This window comes from Bidens hawaiensis, unplaced genomic scaffold, assembly GCF_021521415.1.
Source record: "Bidens hawaiensis isolate Kalapana, Puna unplaced genomic scaffold, B.hawaiensis_p1.1 tig00006888_1, whole genome shotgun sequence".
NCBI lineage: Eukaryota > Viridiplantae > Streptophyta > Magnoliopsida > Asterales > Asteraceae > Bidens > Bidens hawaiensis.
The window spans coordinates 44,431-49,067 of record NW_027491469.1 but is presented as its reverse complement, the minus strand read 5'-3'; positions in this window follow the sequence as shown (position 1 = coordinate 49,067).

Sequence of the window (4,637 nt, the reverse complement as noted above, 5' to 3'; positions counted from 1 at the left end):
TGCATATCCTCAAACTTAAACCGTGCGGTCCTCTCACCTTCTGTCAACTTATCCCTCGGATAATTGCTAAATACCCCCAAACTCTGCGCCAACGTGCCAATGAACGTCCCCATCGCAATGCGAGACCCCTTTCCACGACATCTATGTCTAGCGAAGGACGAAATCATGATCGTGGCCAGATTTGCTGGCTTCTTCTGAACTAAACAATAAAGAATGAAAAGGTCTAGCTGGCTAACCTTCTCGGGACTCATATAACGTCCAACGACCGTGCATGCGATGATCCGATGAAGAAAACGGATCACGGGATCACAAATATGCAATTCTGGAGAGGACGTGCGGTCTACGCCGTCTGCAATTGTAATCCAAAACTCCTTTAACTGCGCTAGTGTCACGCCATCCGGCCTCTCCTCATTGAAAACCCCTTTCAAACTTTTAGTGAATATCGGCTGCCTCGTTTCCTCAGCCGTGTACAAACCCAAATGAACAGCAAAGTCGGGGATCGTCATATGATGTAGCCGACGTCCCAAGCTGAAAACGATAGCGTGATCATTATCAAATTGGTCAGATGTATGCCTGAACGACGAAAAGAACTCCAACGTCAGCTCCTGGTACTGGCGCCCGGGCGCGTCTAATACTCTCCTCCATCGCTCCGTAACCATCTCCTCTAAGCGAACTCTTTGTCCTAAATCCTCCATCAGCTCCCAATCGATCATGCGTGGCTGATGGTGCTGCAAATCTATCATCCTCATAAGACGTGTATGCTCCTCAGTGCCCGGCTCAAACTGAAGCAACGGGTGGTCCCTGAGCTTCGGCTGCTCGTCTAAGTCAATCTCGACCTCAACCTTGGGCCTGGGCGCGTTCTTTCTGTATCTAATCTGAGGCAGCTGCCTCACAACCTCTCTTGTAGACTCTACCTCCCGACCCCTCTTGCGGCTGGATGCAGCTGATGTAGTTCAAATAATAAAAAGTATTCAAATGTATACTTATATATATTAATCTAAAATGTTTAGATTAATATGAACCTTGTTTGCAGCGAAGGAAGAATATTTCTCATTAGCAATTTCTTCACATTGAACAGCTGCCACGATAACCTACAAACTAAAAAAATCAAAATCTATACGACATGTCCGATTTTACTAGACGGGTCCATAACCATTACATTATGAGCTGCCAAGTCAAGATCTTTATTTTCATTAATAATTTTCCAGATGTGTTGTGCACTGAAAGAAAAACCTGATGCCGGAACAACTCCTTGCCTATTGCCAGCTAGACCGCCAGGTGTTATAGATTGGAAGAACTTCTGCCTCAAACTAGCAACCTAAAAACAGTATAATTTAAATAATTTAAAAAGAATAAAAATCATGTGTATATAAGTCACCAGGCAACCCAAGTTTTGTTTATGCAACTCTCTATATGAATTTTCAAAACATATATTCAGGGGCATTTTTGTCTTCTTACAAGTCTAAACATAACAAAAATCTTTAAACTTGTGTGGCCTCAAACGTTGTTATAAATATTTGGGTGGCCTTAATGATACCTTCTAAATAGTTAGGTGATATATGTCTATATCGCTACCATACCTGCTCTTTAAATTGTTCTTCCTTATCTTCATAACTCGACAATGCAACAACTTGGACCTGGCCACATAATCAATGAGAAGATATTATATAGTACATATGCATGCTATTCTATCTCAAAAAACAATTAAAATGCGATAAAATTAATATAATATCTATAGGTTCTTACATTGAAAAATTCGCACGGTAGAGTGTGTTTGTGAGCTTTCGGTTTGGGAATGGAATCCCATATCTACAATGAATATCACATTAGCATAAAGAATTTTTTGTCACTTTTGAAGGTGGCAACATCAAAATAAAAATAACTTATATATAATAAGGCAAGAGTAAAAAAGAAATTACCTTCTCGATATCTTCTCTCAAGAGAGGTTCTAAATACTCAAGAGGTATCTATAGAAATCGAAAGATACTTTAATCAAATTTACATCAAAATATGTTATGCTTACACAAGAGACAAACCTTACCCGTGTTTTATCACGTATAACAAACACTAAACTTGTTTTACGTGGAAAAATTAATCGCAACATAACCTGAAAAAAATATCATAACATAAACAAAAGATCCATGAATATATACTAAATACATATAAAGATGATGTACCTGGAAAACAGTTTTCAAAAGAGGTTTAATTGCAGCCTGCTCAAGCCCAATATCATGACACCACCTATATATGTAACACAAACTTATTTAGAAACTAAATCTAAAATAAGTCAAATCAGCAACTAGCAAACTTACATATTTATAAGCACTATATCAGAAAGCGCAAGTGCGAAAAGTGCACTTTGTTTTTCAAATGTTGTTTCATCCTGTACGAGTTATAAAATGTTATCAAATAATAGCCAATAATGAGATAACAGTAGAAATAAAATGTAAATTTTATTTCTAACCTCCCCTTTATCTCTTCCATCGGTACCCTCCAGATCCATTACAATAGTGCAAGGTTCGATACCGGGACATCTTGCTATCCAAATACCTTTGGTCGTCTTGGACCTAATAATAAAAAATGTTGAATGATAAATAATCATTCTACGAAAACATAATAACAAAAGAAAAAAAAATCAAAACATGCCTTCCCTTGTAAGCATCCATCTCCTTGAAGTTGGTATGAAAAAATGATTTAGAAGCGTGCTCTTCCCTATAAGAAGCGCGTTAACGTCACAAATTTATATGTAAGTTTTAAAAGATAGATTCGATATAAACAGCACATACCACTGCTCTGTGGACCTATGATCGCAACGACCGCATAAGAAATTCCACATTCTCCAAGTTTGACGTCTTTCATAAAAGTATCGAGTCCGGTCGCATTGAAAGTACCATCACCATCTATGAGGTGAGTGGAACAGCATTCGACTTGTTTGTCTGAAACAAGAGATCAACACATCAACTTCAAACTGGTTGTAATTTAAAAACATGCATTCACATGATCATTGATTGCATAAATTAAGTTATATATACTTGGAACTGATAAGAGTACAAGACATGAATACATGATGAAGCTTAATTAAGTTCCACTTATGCATAAACTAATTATCTAGAAAAATACCATTTCCGCCTGAACCGTTTATCATGTCATGTGAAAACATATTAAAATCAGCCACACTATGCAAGTCATGAGAAACATCTATTAATACAGTATCAATCGCATCGCCATCCTCCATATCCAACTCATATGGGGTCTGCTCGGCTCGAATATGACGTCCATTGAACAAAAACTTAACGGAGTTAAGGTCAAATGACTGCCTATTACAATATGCATTCATCAGCCTTTTAAACTGTGTGCTTCGTCTTATTCTAAACAACACTTCATTTTTATCCTTTCCTTTCACAGTCACACTGATGATATGAACACTTTGATCTCCAGCCAGCTTCTTGTTTTCCTCATTCATTTTTTTCGCAAAATTTCACCACCAGTCAAACTTTCTAAAAAAGAAAAAAAACTTAGCAAATGTTGTTGTTTTAATGTTGCAATGAATCACATTATTCATATATATATCATATAACTATACTAAAAATCACTGCATTTTCAGTTTAATTATTCTCTATTTTTCCACTCACAACCACTTTCGGAAAATATTAAAAAATTATACGGTATGAACAGTGAAACCCGAATTTAACTTTCCCATATAAAATTTTCTCTCTTTAATTTCTACTCACAACCACTGGCCAAATCATATAATTTGCAAATCTCACTCACATATTTTTAGAGAACGGGTTGAGAACGCTTTAGGGGGTGTTTGGGATTGTTTTTTAAGTGAGAGGGAAAAGTTAATAAAAGTTACATTTTTGTAACTTATTGACTTATTGAAAAGTTATAAGAAGGTTTCATAAGGAATCCCAAACACCCCCCTTAGAACACAAAAATAGATAAAATTGTATACATAAATACAAACCTATATACAAGCATGTTTGTGTATACTATACAGATATAGATTCTTTATTAATGCAACTAAATACAAACATGCAAAAGTGGATACTGGAATCATCTTCTAAAACATGGTGGTGAAGATATCAACATTATAGTAATGATATTCCAGCAAAATAACTAAAATAAAAGAAAGATAAATCGATGCATAATGCATTTTACCTGGGAAACAAGAGAGTGTGACTTTTGGGATAACTTTCTTGAAAAATGTTATAAAGTCTTCTTTTTTCTTGAGTTAATTGTTTGTTTAGTGTTGTGGTTTGCATATTTTTAAGTGTGCTCCTCATAGTTTTATAATAGTTACACGGTTGGTGGTCCTAATTAATATTTAATTTTTTTCATAACTTCTTAGTAGCTAACGTCGTTAAAACTTCAGCTAGTACATATTAAACTACTTATTTACCCTTAAAGATAAAAAAAGTAAAGTTAAATAACAGTAATAAATATTAAATCCATGTGAGCCCCACACAATCTTACTTGAAAAATTTTTATAAATAAGAAATACTAATAGGGTGTAATGGTTTACAGGAGAGAGAAATTTTTTTTGAGTTTCTAGGTGTTCTGCCATTTCAAATGACGGAACCGACCATGGTAGCATAACATGTCAGAAGTTGTCTGGTGACATGGACGTTAATTTG